At 40.7% G+C, this 17,402-nt stretch overlaps 1 long non-coding RNA gene across 1 annotated transcript; it reads right to left on the bottom strand.

Annotated features, from left to right (window-relative positions):
• Window positions 1–13,645: 13,645 nt before the first annotated feature.
• Window positions 13,646–16,334, bottom strand: LOC126378236 (uncharacterized). The gene is made up of 4 exons (XR_007568051.1): window positions 16,281–16,334; window positions 15,986–16,039; window positions 14,781–14,834; window positions 13,646–14,163 (listed from the first exon to the last, which is right to left on the bottom strand). It is a non-coding gene; the product is annotated as an uncharacterized LOC126378236 (long non-coding RNA).
• Between the last annotated feature and the right edge of the window lie 1,068 nt (window positions 16,335–17,402).

Here is a 17,402-nt window from a genome sequence, read left to right as displayed (position 1 = left end):
GGCTTTCGTTTTTAACGTGACTTACTGTAGATTTGCCGCATATGGCAGAAACTACTTGGCCGGACAAACAGAGCACTAGAGGCTTTCACCCGGTAGAGATAAAGAGTGGGAGTAGGACTGCCCGCGGTTACTGGCAACACTATGTGACCAGGCTTAAAATGCTACTAGGCCAAAGCTGTTAAACCCTTTAAAAAAAAAATAGCAAATGGCGACGGAACTTTGTCATATCGGCCCCAATATTCCCAGTGAATGTTCTCGTTGTAAAAACTCTTTATTAGTAAAGACACTAACAAATAAATCGTATAAGAAAAAATAATAAATATATTTTTTAATATTTTTTTGTATGACAGTAAGTAATGCTTTTTTCTGTTCCTTTTCGAAAATGGTAACAGGCACTGGTGTTTTACAAAAACTTTTTACACGATTAGCCTTCAACACTAGACGCTGCTGATAATTCCATAGATGATGATGATGAGGCGTCGGCAGCAGAGTAAGGGTTTACATCCTTGTTCTGTAAAAGAAGACAGTAGAACATTTATTAATTTATTTTCAGTAGCAGTTTGTCCGACATGGACATGGACAAACTGTTGGAACTTTAACACAGTTTCACAATAAATGATTCTTATTTTTACATTTCAGTAGCGACCCGTTTCGACTACTTAGTATAGATAGAGTTGTGGATTTTGGGTTCAAGCCCAACGTTGGGCGCCACATGTCGCGGGCGGTAGGTGGACTCGATCCCCACGTTGGGCGCCACTTGTATGCGGTACGTGGATTCGAGCCCCACGTTGGGCGCCACTTGTCGCGGGCGGTACGTGGGCTCGATCCCCACGTTGGGCGCCACTTGTCGCGGGCGGTACGTGGGCTCGATCCCCACGTTGGGCGCCACTTGTCGCGGGCGGTACGTGGGCTCGATCCCCACGTTGGGCGCCACTTGTCGCGGGCGGTACGTGGGGTCGATCCCCACGTTGGGCGCCACTTGTCGCGGGCGGTACGTGGGGTAGATCCCCACGTTGGGCGAAACTTGTCGCGGGCGGTACGTGGGGTAGATCCCCACGTTGGGCGCCACTTGTCGTGGGCGGTACGTGGATTCGGGCCCCATATTGGGCGCCACTTCCCTCCGGCGTACTGGGGGGTTAAACGAGCCACATTGAAGCAATTGAGATAAGCAGTAATATTGTAATTGGACATTGCGCATATAAGTAGTAAATGCGCAATGTCAAAGCGCAGTGTCAAATGTCAAAGCTGTTATGATTTTTATCAATGCGGCTTTTTTAGACTCCCTCTTCTGAAAACTTTCATTCTAAACTAATCAATCTAATCTACATTTTTGTAAGCAGGTGGTCTAAAAAAATCGCATTGAAGCAATGCACCTAAAAAGCAACATTGCTATTTTGACATTAATGTTGATATTGCGCATTTATTTTTATATGTGCAAATGTCTAACTAAAATAATGCTTTTCTAGATGAATTGCTGTAATGTGGCCTTTTTAGACCTCATACCCCCTCGGCACAGTAACCGCGGCGAATTATATTTAGGGCTTCGACCAAAAGCCGTACGATGCTTATATATATCTGCGTATAGCTGCGCATTTGCTGTTCCTACCAAATAGTTAATGCCATCTGCGGCAAATCTAGAATAAGTCACGTCAAAAAAAAGCATTCGCTGCGTGTATTCGGTGCGGTCCGTATTAACCACATACACATACACACACACAGATCATCACATCTCATCAAATAATTGAGTATTGAGTAAGTAACCATAAACTTTTGTGCCCTCGGAAACATAAAGTCAATATAGTCTGCTGCGAATATCTGTAACAAATAAAGCAAAATTAGCTACATATATGGTCCCTTTTAATTAAGTACTTCAATCATCCAAAATAAATTAAGACCTTATTGCTCCTTAGTTTGGAAGAATTAAATTGTTATTTTGGGACGCCACTGACACTGAAACTTACCGCTGTTAACACAAGAGAAAAACCATAAAACAAACATAAAATTAAACAAAGCAACATTTATTATCCAGTTAGTACAAATTAGTTCCATGAGCCTTGTCAGGAGCCTTTAGCGGCTCAATAGTAATCCTGACACTAGGGTTGATGAGGTCGGTTGTTAACCTCACAACCCACACGACAGAAGATGAAGCACGTAATGTAATCAATCAATGGCGGCTTAATGATTGGCGGTGGCGTCCTGAATACAAGGCTGAAGGGAAATGTCACTTTGTGGCAATTCGAATGGGGTCGAAAGTTGCACGTCCACTTGAGCGGAATCGGAGTGGCAGACTATTTGTAGCGGACGGATCATGTGGAGTGGACGGACCATGCGGAGCGGACGCACCATGCGGAGCGGACGGACCATGCGGAGTGGATGGACCATGCGGAGCGGACGGATCTTGTGGAGCGGATGGACCATGCGGAGCGGACGCACCATGCGGAGCGGAGGGACCATGCGGAGTGGATGGACCATGCGGAGCGGACGGATCTTGTGGAGCGGATGGACCATGCGGAGCGGACGCACCGTGCGGAGCGGACGGACCATGCGGAGTGGATGGAGCATGCGGAGCGGACGGATCATGTGGAGCGGACGGACCATGCGGAGCGGACGCACCGTGCGGAGCGGACGGACTATGCGGATCGGACGGATCATGCGGATCGGACGGATCATGCGGATCGGACGGATCATGCGGATCGGACGCATCATGCGGATCGGATGGATCATGCGGAGCAGACGGATCATGTTGAGCGGACAGATCATGTGAAGCGGACGGACCACGCGGAGCGGACGGATCATGCGGAGCGGACGGACCATGCGGAGCGGACGGACTATAGGGAGTGCACGGAATGGATGGACCTTAGTAAGTAAGTAAACTATTATATTTCCTCTACAAATAACATTAATTTATTGTTCTTATTCATAATGGTTTATAACAGAACATTAATAGTATTTGTAGAGACCTTACAGCGCGGACGAACTATGCGGAGTGGACGGATCATAGGGTGTGAACAGATCATACGGAGCGAATGGACTTTACTGACCCGACGGACGGTACAAGCTCCAATTAAGTTCAAGTGGACGCGCGCTTTAATTCTCAGAAGATGGGCTTAAAAATCAAACTTTTATTACCGGTTTATATCCTTTATCCTAGTAAAGAATAATAACATTTGATTATTATTATACCTATTTATTATTCAAGTTTTTATTTGATGTATATTTTTACTAACAAATCGATAAAATTGCACTCAGGTACTAACAGTTATGGGTTGTACATTCTGCGAAATAAATTATCTATTGTTAATATTGTATTTCTTTCCTATTAGACTTATTACGTGGCCGGGCAGAAAAGATAGCATGTTTGCTAGCTAGATACTTTATTTATTAAATATATATATATATATAAGTCAAAAATATTTGACGATGAGAAAGAATATTTCAACCACCACTCCGAGTCAAATTTAAATATATCTTTACTTACGAAAGGATTCCTCTCCTAAAAATATTGAACTTAGGTACATTTGTTGTGATTTCACTTATACGGGCCGGATTGCAAAAATGTGGACTGCAATCAAAATAGGTTAAAATTGGCCCCGATTCCTGCAGACACCACCTAATTTTACTTTAAGTTATACCTGTCATTTTCTTATCCGCCGTAAAGGAAAGGGACGGATGATTGACAGCTCTTAATTTTAGGAAGAATGAGTAAATGAATGAATAACCCGGGCGAATCAAAAAGGTATCTCGCTGGTATGCAAACCGTTTGACGTGTGCTGTCAACAATTCTGGCGGGTTATTGGCTAATGTAATTTTTTTAGACGGTTGTTTTAGATTTGTGCTTAAAATTGACATAAAATTTATGGAACACACGTCAACGGGTAATCACTCGTCCCTCCTTTTCGGGGGATAAGAAATTGACAGATATAACTTAAAATAAAATTAGATGGTGTTTACTGGAATTAGCACCAGTATATTTAAGTATTAGAGATATTTGGTGTCGCATAAGAATATTACTACAATAAAAGTTACGTACGAATAACACTTAAAATAAAAGTTATGTATCTAAGGCTGCGTTTCCATTGACGCGGAGCAGGAATCGACCAATCGCCGTGAGGGAGAGAATGACAGAGCCTCTTCGTTTTTCGTTCTCTAGAACGCTGTGATTGGTCAAATCCGCACAGCTCCGCGTCAATGAAAACGCAGCCTTACTTAGGGAGTGATTACAAGTTTTAAATACACTTCTCATCAAAAAAATCGAAACACCTTGCAAGTTTACGTTTTGTCAGGATTATCAGAAAAATGTGTACATTTAGGAATAAATGTTAAATGTCGTTTAATAGTGAGTAATATGAGCTTATCAAATCTTAATGTTAATGTTCTAAATTTAAATGAATTTTTCATAGGTTTCGTATTTTGTTAAATGAGTCATTTTTATTCCGTATGGAGTATAAAGGAAATGGATAAAACAACACACGTAAATGAAAAAAAAAGCTAAAAAACGTTTATTTAATAACTTGTATTCCCTCCCCGAGCTCTAATTACTGCTTCCATACGGTTCCTCATCGATCGGATGAGAGTCACGATCACATGCTGTGGTATATTGTCCCATTCCTCTTGGATTGCATCTTGCAGCTGGCTAAGTGTTTCTGGGGCAGGATGTCGTGCTCGAATTCGTCTCTTTAATTCATCCCACAGATGTTCAATGGGATTCATGTCCGGGCTTCTTGCTGGCCATTCCATAATAGAGATATCGACTTCGTTAAGATAATCTCGTACGACGCCCGCGGTGTGAGCCCTAGCATTGTCGTGCATGAATATGAAGCCGTTGCCAATAAAATGTGCATAGGGCATCACATGAGGCTCGAGACACTCTTCGACGTACCGATGACAGTTTAGTGCAGGCAGACGTGGCCCAGACACGAAAGCAAGCTCTGTCTTACCGTCGGCGCTGATTCCTCCCCAAACCGTCCACGAACCGCCACCATAGCTGACCTTTTCTTCAATGCAGCATTGTGCATAGCGTTCTCCGTCTCTTCTGTAGACCTTGTTCCTTCCGTCGTTACCATACAGCATAATTTTACACTCATCAGAAAAGAGAACTTTGCTCCACTGTAGGTATGACCAATTTAGGTGCTCACGTGCAAAGTTAAGGCGCGCTCTTCGATGGTCTGCAGTTAATTTCGGCCCATTTGCTGGCTTATGCGGTACCAGTCCACGATCCTTCAACCTTCTTCTAATTGTAGAGTCACTTACAGCCACCCTTCGTACAACACGAAGACGCTGCTGCAGTTAAAAACCGTTAAGGCGTCGATTTCTTAAAGAAGTTGTTACAATAAATCGATCATCTCGCTCAGAAGTGACCCGATTCCTGCCAGATCCTGAACGGCGCGTGAACAAACCAGTCTCCCGATAACGTTTATAGATTCTATGAACAGATGACAGGCTTAGATGCAGTCTTGCAGCCACAACACGCTGACTAAGGCCAGAATCCAGCAATGCCACAACTTGGGCGGCTTCTGTGGGCGAAGTATCCATACGTTTTAGAAAAAAAACCTTTTTTCAGACGTCCCAAAGTCACAGTATTGAAATAAAAAACAAAAAGTTTAAGGATAGGCGCCAATTTTTAGTTTTTAAACGCTAAATGTACTCCAACCCTAAACACACATTTGTCTCAAAACAGTGATTCATTTCGTTTATAAGATAAACAAATGAAATTCTAATTTTGAATTTAGAATTTTCGCTTATTACTGTAATGGCCAAACTGCCAGCTATATATACATTTATGTATTTTTTTTCATCGTATGAATTCTTTTTTGTGTTAAATTCGGACAGAAACAATGAAAACGGAAGTGTTTCGATTTTTTTGATGAGAAGTGTATATTATAGGTACACACAACAAATAACAATAGGTCTTCTTCTATCGTGTGGGTTGTGGGGTGAATTACCAACCTCATCAAACCTGGTGTCGGGGTTATTATTGAGCCGCCAAAGGCCCCTGGCATGGCTCATGTAACGATTACTCACTTACATCATTAAGTAGTCCGAGCCGCGGACGAGGGTATAATAACACTTAGTCACACACACACACACACACACACACACACTTACACTTATAGGTTTCATACGTTTTCCAACATATTTACAAAACATTTACAGTTGTAAATATTTAACATGTTTGTGAAAAAAGACGACAATGGCGGGCAAATTCATTTTTCTATTATCTTTGGTGAATAACAGTGCGCGCGCAGATAGAATTATATAAATGGCGCCAAGCGCCAAGCGGCTAAATAATAAAAAATAAAAGTTGATAGGCTAGTTTCCAACTAGTCAAATCAGTTATTTTTTAATAAACGTCAAAACACGAAATGACTATGGAATTTGTATGAAAAAGCACACAGTGACGTCATAGAAAAACGTGATAAAATGTCGGATTTATTCTTACGTTTTTCTTGATTAAAATTCATAAATAAGTTAAATTTCATAATTTATCTTGCACCTAGTACACGAACCAAATCGTTACTTAATGAAAATATTTAATTTTCAACAAATGAAATGTTTACAATTTATAATATTTTATTCATCACAGTTTGTTTAAAATTCGTGGAAATAGGTATTGACTGTTTTCGTATTTTATTTTTTGAATATAAGAACTCTATGGTGCATATAATAAAAATTGTAATAAAAAAGAAAAACTAGTGCGGTAATGTTACATTACAACACTGGTGTTTATTAAGGTGCTTTATGTGCCTAAAAACGATGCAATACGAGTTACTTCACGAACAAGTGTGTTGAATAAATAATGTTGATTATTACCTATTTATTATTTAAGTAATGAAATGTCGACCTAAATCTAGCCATCTTAATTCTTTCCGGTCAAGTAGTTAATCCATATTCGACAGATCTACAATATAACAAATGTACGAAAATTAACACTTTAATTCATTCGTCGAGTGTGCTAAGATCAACGCGGACTTTCGCTCCGGAGCTTCCGGACACGAAGACGGAGCCACGTCAAAAAAAGTTCCGCGCATATTTACCATCTATGGCTTCGCGGTTCATGATGCTTCATATTTGTCCGCCGTGAATTTACACGTTAGCATAAATACTAAAATGCCAAAATCATCTTTGCTAAAACGTACCAGGTGCATAAAGGGGTTAAAAAGTTACGAAAGCGCAAAAAATCTTCACTCTTCTACAACCGAAGGGGGGTTTAAGGCCACAGAGAAGCCATTCATCTATTTTTTTTTAATTATGGCAGTGGGTCGCTTAGGAGCCATTCATCTAAAAAGAAACATTGCATATCGACATTTCGCATGTAAAAAGTAAGTGCACAATGTCAAGAAACGTCAAATAGTAATATTGTTTTTTTTTTTCAATGTGGTTTTTTGTAGCTTTTTTGACCCCCTAGTTTTCAAATTTTGTAACCAACGCGGCGGGATGTAGGACGACGACCCGCTGTTCACGGTGCCTGAAGTGGAGGCTGTGCTTATGGCGCAGAATCCTTTGGCGTTTGGCGTTTTCTTACTCATATGGTTACTTACGCCTGTACCCGTCATGAGGCACCCAATGTGTGACAATCCGTGCCCCCCGCTCAGGGTGCAAGCCACAAACATGTTCGGCCCAATCCCATTTGAGTCTGGTGGCTTTTCGTCCCACATCAGCGATTCCCGAAAGAGATGGCGTGACGACTTGGACGCTTGCCGGAGTACGCACAGGACCGCGAAAAATGGAAAGAAGAAGGGGAGGCCTTTGTCCAGCAGTGGGATATTCTAGGCTAGATTAGATTAGATGGTTACTTACGTGTTTTTTTAGTAGAGAAAGCTAAAAAATAAAATCATTTGAGATATAACTGGTAATTGCTATACTATTGTATTCTCTTCATTTTTATGACTTGTCATACAATTTGTATACATAATGGCCCCGATTCCTGCAGACATCTCTTAATTTTACTTTAAGTTATACCTGTCATTTTCTTATCCGCCGAAAAGGAAAGGGACGGATGATTGACAGCGCTTAATTTTAGGAAGAATGAGTAAATAAATAAATGAATAACCCGGGCGAATTTTTAGACGGTTGTTTTAGATTTGCGCTTAAAATTGACGTGTGTTCCATAAATTTTATGCTTGTCGATTACCCGTCCCTTTCCTTTTCGGCGGATAAGAAAATGACAGATATAACTTAAAATAAAATTAGATGGTGTTTACAGGAATTAGCACCATTTTATGATATCGCAATAATTTATTAAATATTGGATAGCGAAATCAACTCAGCATAGACTATCATTACGTGCAAGTCTCATCAGTGGAGGTTCTTGGATCGAGTTCCATACATTTTTGCCCATTGCCAATTTCATGAATATTCCGATAGGAAATTCCTCTCGATATCAACTCAGAGTCATAGTCTGAATCATCTCCAAAATGTTTGTTACGATGTTTCTCTTCTTCTATTGTGTGGGTTGTGAGGTGGATTACCAGCCCCATCAACCCTGGTGTCAGGGCCACTAACATTCACATACGCCTGTACGTACTTGAACGGGGTGTAAGTGACATCGTAACGAATACTGAGGGGGATGTTTTGGTTATTCTGAGTTAATATCAAGTGGAATTTTCTATCGTAAAAGTATAGAATTGAAAATAATACAAAAAAACACGAAAAAAACATGAATTTAGCGATGGAAAATTCCACTTGATATTAAATCCGAATCGCGAGCCGAATCATCCCCCTCAGTATTCGTTACGATGTCACTAACACCCTGTATTATGTTGAGGGACTCTCATTACATTGATGTATATTATATTACTAATTATTATATACTATGTTGATCTTATATTATGATTCTCTACGACATAAATCATCACCATCAGCCCATTAACGTCCCCACTGCTGGGGCACGGGCCTTCCCTATGGATGGATAGGGAAATCGGGCCTTAAACCATCACGCGGGCCCAGTGCGGATTGATAGTTATTAACGACTGCTAATGCAGCCGGGATCAACGGCTTAACGTGCCTTCCGAAGCACGGAGGAGCTCGAGATGAGAACTTTTTTTTTGTGGTCACCCATCCTATGACTGGCCTTTGCGAAAGTTGCTTAACTTCAACAATCGCAGACCGAGCGCGTTAACCGCTGCGCCACCGAGCTCAACGACGACATAAATATAACAATTATTTTTACCTTGTGAAATTTGGTCTCGCCAAAAGCTTCAACGTAGAAAAGGCAACATGAAATTAATAGAAGAATTTTTGCAATCATCATTTCTAAAAAATAATTTTAATTTTGATGTAAAATCATAGGTTTACAATTTGATGTGCTGAATAACGGAATGGTCTCATAAATAGGTAAGTAAGTAAGTGTATAAGTGTACATAATTCATTTGGTTTTCTATTAAGTATTCTTATTGGTGTATGTACTATTGCCTATCAAAACAATGCATACAAAAATTGGTTTCGTCACAGCAGTAGGTATACTATAGAGTGCGTAGTCCGTTCACGTGCGGTGGGCCTGACCTGGATTTTTTTTTTGTTTTGGTTTTCCCCGAAGGGTAAGGCAAAGGGAACTATGCCCATACAACCATGTCTTACGTATTTTTTTTCTTGATGATTAATGAAATGATGAAAGGTGATGATGATGAAACCTAAGCCCCCAACCTCGGAGCAGACTCTTACTCCGAACCCCAAACGAATTACTTAACTCAAAAGTCCGCATAAACTTTCGAGTTATGAAGCGGCTTGTTGGCACGAAGCGAAAATATATAGATACACTTTGTTTATTGAATACTCCGATATAATAACACTGTCGCGAATGTTTTCCGACTAACTTAATGCGATCATTAACCACAAAACACCACTTCGTATTAATTATTTAGATTATTCAATGAAGAAAGCAACTGTCCCGCTCCCGTTTCCCGCCAAAAAGCCCCTGGCCTGGAAACACTGACGTTCTAGACAGTGGTGTTTGTCTATGTTTGTTTCTTTTTTCACAGAGAATTTTGCCATAGGGAAGAAAGAGAGCTGTGATAGTTTCATCGTCATTCTAAAATATTATCTGTCCATTCAAATACTTCTTCCTTGGCTTGGCGGTATATGTATAGAACTGTATAGAACGACAACCCTCCGCTCCCCACTAGCGTCTGAGCCTACTTGACGCCCCCTCGGTCTTACTTTAGTCTTCAACTGTACGGGCGATAGACGTCACAAACACAGATGCGCGTGTACGATAACGTCAATGTGTAGTGTGTGTAAAACGAGGTGTTTTGTATGAAGTGTCCGGGGTGTGGCCAGAGTGTGATCTGGGAGTTAAAAAGGCCACATCGGTTATACGTCGTCAAACTCATTGTTACTCAATTTGTAAAGAAAATTGGTAAGTAAGTCGAAGTTTAGTCTTCAATCGTATGGCCGTCAGACGTCACACACACAGATGCGCGTGTACGATAACGTCAATGTGTAGTCTATGTAAAACGAGGTGTTTTGAATGAAGTGTCTGGGGCGTGCCGATGTTCATCATCATCATCACACATCACATCATAAGGTGCTTTATAATGAAATGAAGTGATAAGGGCCTCCGTGGTCCAGTGGTTGAGCGTTGGGTTCACGATCCGGAGGCCCCGGGTTCGAATCCCGGTGGGGACATATCACAAAAAATCACTTTGTGATCCCTAGTTTGGTTAGGACATTACAGGCTGATCACCTGATTATCCGAAAATAAGATGATCCGTGCTTCGGAAGGCACGTTCAGCCGTTGGTCCCGGTTACTACTTACTGATGTAAGTAAGTAGTCGTTACATGAGCCATGTCAGGGGCCTTTGGCGGCTCAATAATAACCCTGACACCAGGGTTGATGAGGTTGGTATTTCACCTCACAACCCACACGATTAAGAAGAAGAATGAAGTGATTCGAACCCGGGTCCTCCTGATCGTGTGTTGTAGGTACTTATGTTTACCGTTCATCAGTCCCAAAAAGGAATTTGTAAGTACATACTTTTAGTAGAAAATTACAAAAGGCTAATTTCCAACTAGTCAAATCACATACTTTTTACTAAACGTCAAAACACGAAACCACTATGCTAGGTTCTCTTTGTAGTCTGTGCTACTATGGAATTTGTAAGAAAAACACACGGTGACGTCATATAAAAACGTGATAAAATGTCGGAATTATAATTACGTTTTTCTTGATTAAAATTATAAAAATGTAAGTTTAATATAAATAAAAAATAATTTTTCGTTAGTTTTACATCTGTTTTTATTTAGTCATCAGAATTTCATAATTTATCACCACTAAATAAATCAACCGGAGGGGATATGGAGCATTCTCCACAACGCTGCTCCACTGCGGGTTGGTAGAGGTATTTTTAAGACTAATAGCCGGGACCAATGGCTTGACGTGCCCTCCAAAGCACGGAATTATCTTACTTTTTTAGGTATTACTATAGTAACATAGAATTATACACAGGACCCCGATACCGACCCCGCCGGCGTGGTCGACGATTTCCCTCATTCAGCGCTTATCGCTATCGACCCACTAGAGTCGATTAATTCTTTCAAATATTTTTCCTCTCAGACGACGCCCTGAGCCGAGGATCGCGCCCAACTGGGCACCCTCAGGCCTGTTGTCTTAAACGTTGTACCGGGTGAGAGCCTTCAGCGCTCCCCATTTGTCCGGCCAAGTAGTTAATGCCATCTGCGGCAAATCTACAATAAGTCACGTCAAAAAAAAAATAATTAAAAAAAAAAAGTTATATCCAATGTGACCGGGTTTTCAGAACTAAGTTTGGCTTTGCCAGTCACACACATTCGAGCGCACGAGAGGAGAGACTGAGGTCCCCGTTGTCGGATACGACAAGGAGGACTATACTTATATATTTGTATTGGGGTAGTTTTCCCTTCGCGGGTTGGAAGGTCAAAAAAAAACGGAACGAAAAAGAATTACCAATGGCACACCCCGGACACTCTATACAAAACGCCTCGTTTTACACATACACATTGACGTTATCGTACACGCGCATCTGTGTGTGTGACGTCTGGTGACGGTTGAAGACTGAAGTAAGACCGGGTTGGGTGAGGCGAACCTAGCTCAGCCGCTGGTGGGGAGCGGAGAGTTGCCATTCTATACGTAGTATTGATGATGATGATGTGATCCAGCCGATTTCGGCTACGGCGACTGCTTCAACTCCGACGTTCATGTGCTCGCATGTGGCTTATATAGCCAATCTTATTGGAAAAGATCCTCGCACATAGTGGTCATGTGAGTACACCATTTAAATATGCATAATTGATCGCCGTAGGCGGTCGGACTTTCAATTCATCGCGCTTGGCGTCAAGCTCCAAGCGCCGTCGATGTTCAAATTCATAAACTTTGGTGTGAACCAAAGCTCTCCATTCCGGGCGATTAGCGGCTAGATTTCCCCACTGACATGGCTCAATGCCGCACTTTTTCATGTGCCGCTTTAGCACGTCTTTGTACCTAAGGAGTTGTCCGCCATGCTTGCGCTTGCCTTCCTCAAGTTCACAATAAAAGACGAAATAAATTCCTTATATATGTCAACTAGCTTTTGCCCGCGACTTCGTCCGCGTGGCGTGTTATAAAAGAGAGATCTTTGTGTGTGTGAGAGTGCATGTCGAATTTCAAGCGTCTAACTTAAGTGGTTTTGATTTTTCATACAAAAGGATTTTCCCGCTAATTCCCGTTCCGGTGGGAATTTCGGGAATTTCTTGTCTTAGTGAAAGAAAGAAAGAAAGAAACGTTTATTATAAAGGGACACCACAGCAACAAATATAAAACAAACAATAAATATACAATAAAAAACACGGAGCAACACATAACTTACAATCAAACACATAATAATAATAAAAGAAAAAGCAACAACATACACGAGAAACACAAACAATCGAGTGTATGGACTGGTCAACGATGGTGGTGGTGTCCTTTAATGCACCTTTAGTGCAACCTCTACGGTACCTAAGTTACGTCCCTTGCAAATTTCAAGTGCCTACGTTTGGCCGTTTAGGCTGTGCGTTGATATGTCAGTCAGTTTCTCCTTTTATATTATATTTAGATTGGTAAGTAGGTAAACTGAGTTTTGCTGAGTTGTCATGCTTACCTAAACTATAGACCACGGACGCCGTTGAGACAGAGAGGAGTGGAGGAAAGGGAGAGAGGCCCTCGCTCTGCAGTTGGATGGTGTGGGTTAATAAAAGTTAATAATAAAATTAATAAAGTACTTGCAATCAATTTTATTTATTTATTTTATTTTATTTAAGAAACAAAGACGTCATTATTTTCGTATTATTATGTTGGCAGTATGATATGTATATTATGTACTGGTATATACATATATGTACTGGTATTTTCAAATTCCTATATATCGGTAGTCGGGAAAGTCCTCCATTATAATAATGTATTTATATCTAAACCGCGATAGCCCAGTTGAAAGAACGCATCATTTACGGTCGGTATGGTTCTATAAAACACAAATAAAAAACAATGTTAGTGACGTAAAAACTATAACGGGTTTAAGGGCTTTCACCCGTATTCTAAGATGTTAACTCCAATCATTCCCCGATATTAACCCCGCCGGCGTGGCCGACGATTTCCATCAACCACCATCAACCATCTATATTTTTTATTAGGGGACGTGGCGTAGAAAACCCTTCATTCACTTCAAAAATTTTACACGTTGTACCGGGTGAGAGCTTTCAGCGCTCCCCATTTGTCCGGCCAAGTAGTTAATGCCATCTGCGGCAAATCTACAATAAGTCACGTCAAAACAAAAAAAAACTTCAAAAATATCTAAGTATTTTTCAAAATTGGCTTACAAAGATAGCGCTTTTTGAACGTTAAAAAATTAAATTACATTATTATGTAACTAGCTGTAAAACTACTACCACATCGGAATCTGTAACGCTGAGGGAAAGACGTGGCCAGAAAACCTCCCAGCACAGGGCCCTAGTCCTACTGTTTCATGGTTTCCTTTCTTTTCTTTTTTTTTACTTACGTTTTTAATCGGGCAACCACCACAGTGCTCCATAGTCATCTGGCGACACTGGCGTACCGTGATCCACCAATCCATATTGTTGATGCGGACTCTGTTGTACGGAAATTCCAGTTTGTGGATAAACTAAAGGATTTTTTACATTATTGGAATTGGAGTTTTGATTGAAGCGAGGTTTGAACTGAAAAAAAAGGAAAAAAACAGTAGGTAAACATAAACAGTGGTACTGATTTCTGAGTTGATATCAAGTGGAATTTCTTGTCGGAAAATTCATTAATTTTTTTGTGTTATTTTTAAATTATTTTCAGTTCTATACTTTTGCAATGGAAAATTCTACTTGATATTAACTCAGAAATATCGCCTGAATCATCCGAACCCAGACCTCCAGGTCGAGAGCGGAACGCTCTAATCCTTAGACCAATGAGGCATTAAAGTTATGTAAAAAAAATGAAATACTCGTAATAACGGCTGCCGTGGCCCAATTGGTGAGTGTTGGGTGCACCCCTCGGGACTTATCTTCCGCGCGGACTGTTTATCTCGCTCGCACATTGTATACGAGTTAAGCGGCACGGCAACGCCGGGTTTCCACTGACGCGGAGATGGGCGGAGAAGAGCGGAGATGTGCGGATTTGACCAATCACAACGTTCGAGAGAGCGAAAAACGAAGACGCTCTGTCAGTCTCTCCCTCACGGTGATTGGTCGATTCCTGCACATCTCCGCTCCTCTCCGCACAGCTCCGCGTCAATGGAAACGCAGCCTAAGAATGAGATTCTTGCATGGAGTATGTTTTTACTTACTTTTTTGGGGCGATATGGCTTACGATTAATACGAGGGTCATCATACTTTTGAGGCTGCAAAACAATAGTAAGAGAACATTTTATTTTTTTATACACCATAGCTGTAATAATAAATTAGTGCCTATTGGTATATATACAAATATCCAAGCCTATGTATTAAAGTATTAAAAACAAACTATGTTATTCAAAAAATGTATTATTGTGTTTTAAAAAATGTATTATTTCATAACTTTTATGTCTGTAACCTGTTACGTGTGTTTATTAAATAAATAAATAAATCATAAATTCACTTGTTCAATACTCGTTCATAACTCAATTATTCATTCCATCATCCTGTGCTGTGCTGGGAGATTTTCTGGCCTGCTGCGATACAGGGGAAACCCTAGTGCAGGGCCCGCTATTAACTTGTGTTAATTTTACTTTATTTTGTAAATAAATATTTTTTACTTTTTACTTCCGATGTGGTAATAGTTTTACAGCCAGATACATAATACGTACTTAATTTAATTTTTGACGTTCAGAAAGCGCTAAGTATGTAAGCCAATTTTTGAAGAATATTTTTTTTGACTCATGTAACGACTAGGTACTTACATCAGTAAGTAATAACCGGGACCAACGGCTTAACGTGCCTTCCGAAGCACGGATCATCTTACTTTTTGGATAATCAGGTGATCAGCCTATAATGTCTTTCTTTCTAATGTCGTAACCAAACTAGGGATCACAAAGTGATTTTTGTGATTTGTCACCACCGGGATTCGAACCCAGGTCCTCCGGATCGTGAGCACAACGCTCAACCACTAGACAACGGAGTCCGTTTTTCAATTAATCGGAGACTTGTCAATTAATTCCATTACAATCAGTCGCCTTCTTTCGTGGCTTGGTTTATTATTGTAAACCTAGTTTTTTTAGCTTTAGTCTTGGTTTTGTAATAACTCCGTTTTTTTTTCGGACTGTTTATCTCGCTCGCACTTACTAGTTAGGCGGCACGGTAAGGCCGGGTTTCCACTGACGCGGAGATGGGCGGAGAAGAGCGGAGATGTGCGGATTTGACCAACCACAGTGTTCGAGGAAGCGAAAAACGAAGACGCTCTGTCACTCTCTCCCTCGCGGTGATTGGTCGATTCCTGCACATCTCCGCACAGCTCCGCGTCAATGGAAACGCAGTCTAAGAATGAGATTTTTACATGGAGTATGTTTTTGCTTACTTTTTTGGGACGATATGGCTTACGATTAATACGAGGGTCATCATACTTTTGAGGCTGCAAAATAATAAAAAGAGATTTTATTTTTTTACGCCACAGCTGTAATAATAAATTAGTGCCTAGTGCTAGTAAATAATAAGTTATATAAAAAAAATGAAATACTCGTAATAACGGCCGCCGTGGCACTGTCTCGCCCGTCCACTCGGTGAGTGTGATCAAGGCATTTATCTCGCTCGCACTTACGAGTTAGGCAGCATGGTAAGAATGAGATTCTGGCATGGAGTGTGTTTTGACTTACTTTTGTGGGACGATATGGCTTACGATTATTACGAGGGTCATCATACTGCTGAGGCTGCAAAACAATAGTAAGAGAACATTTTTTTTTACGCCACAGCTGTAATAATAAATTAGTGCCTATTAGTATTTACAAATATCCAAGCCTACTCAATATACTTAAAAACAAACTATGTTAATATTCAATCATAAATTCCCTTGTTCAATACTCGTTCGTAACTGAATCATTCATTCCAACATCCTGTGCTGTGTTGGGAGGTTTTCTGGCCACGTCTTTCCCTCAGCGATATAGCGTCCAATGTGGTAGCAGTTTTACAGCCAGGAATAGAATACGTTATTTAATTTTTGACTTTTTAAAAGCGCTAATTATGTAAGCCAATTTTGAAGAATAAATATTATTGATTTTTTCTTTTGATCACACTGTATTTTTCTTTACTTTTAAAGTAGTTCGTTAAACGAGCAAGTTGTTTTCCTTTCCTGCGTCCACCTTTGAAATAGTGTTGGACCCAACTTTCGGCACCAAAAGGTCCCGAAAGCGAAACCAGCGAACCTTTTGTGCGACTTTCGGGCATAGGGAAGGATCTAGAGAGTCCGACTGGAACAGGGTTCTGCCGAAACTACACCCGGACACTTCATACAAAACACCTCGTTTTACACAGACACCACACACTAACGTTATCATACACGCGCATCTGTGTGTGTGACGTCTGACGCCATACGATTGAAGACTAAAGTAAGACCGAGGTGGGGTGAGGTCTAGTTCAGGCGCTGGTGGGGAGCGGAGAGTTGCTTTTTTTTTTTGACGTGACTTATTGTAGATTTGCCGCAGATGGCATTAACTACTTGGCCGGACAAAAGGAGAGTTGCCGTTCTACGCGTAGTATTATTCCTTATTGTATGCTGAAACGAAATCTTCAGGATGTCTGCTAAATGCTTCATTTTCTTTTAGTATTCTTTCATGAAGAAATCATACCTACCGAATTAAACGCGGCGCCAAAATCGAATACTCATTTCGCCGAATACCAAATGAAAAAAAAAACGCCATATGAAAAAAGTCGCATTTCGAAATCGCTTGAAACATGGTTAATTCCCCAGTGACTTCAGTATATTAATTTTATTATTGATT

This window comes from Pectinophora gossypiella, chromosome 25, assembly GCF_024362695.1.
Source record: "Pectinophora gossypiella chromosome 25, ilPecGoss1.1, whole genome shotgun sequence".
Classification (NCBI taxonomy): domain Eukaryota; kingdom Metazoa; phylum Arthropoda; class Insecta; order Lepidoptera; family Gelechiidae; genus Pectinophora; species Pectinophora gossypiella.
Note: the sequence above shows the minus strand (reverse complement) of the source record. Positions and strands in the feature narration are given on the sequence as shown.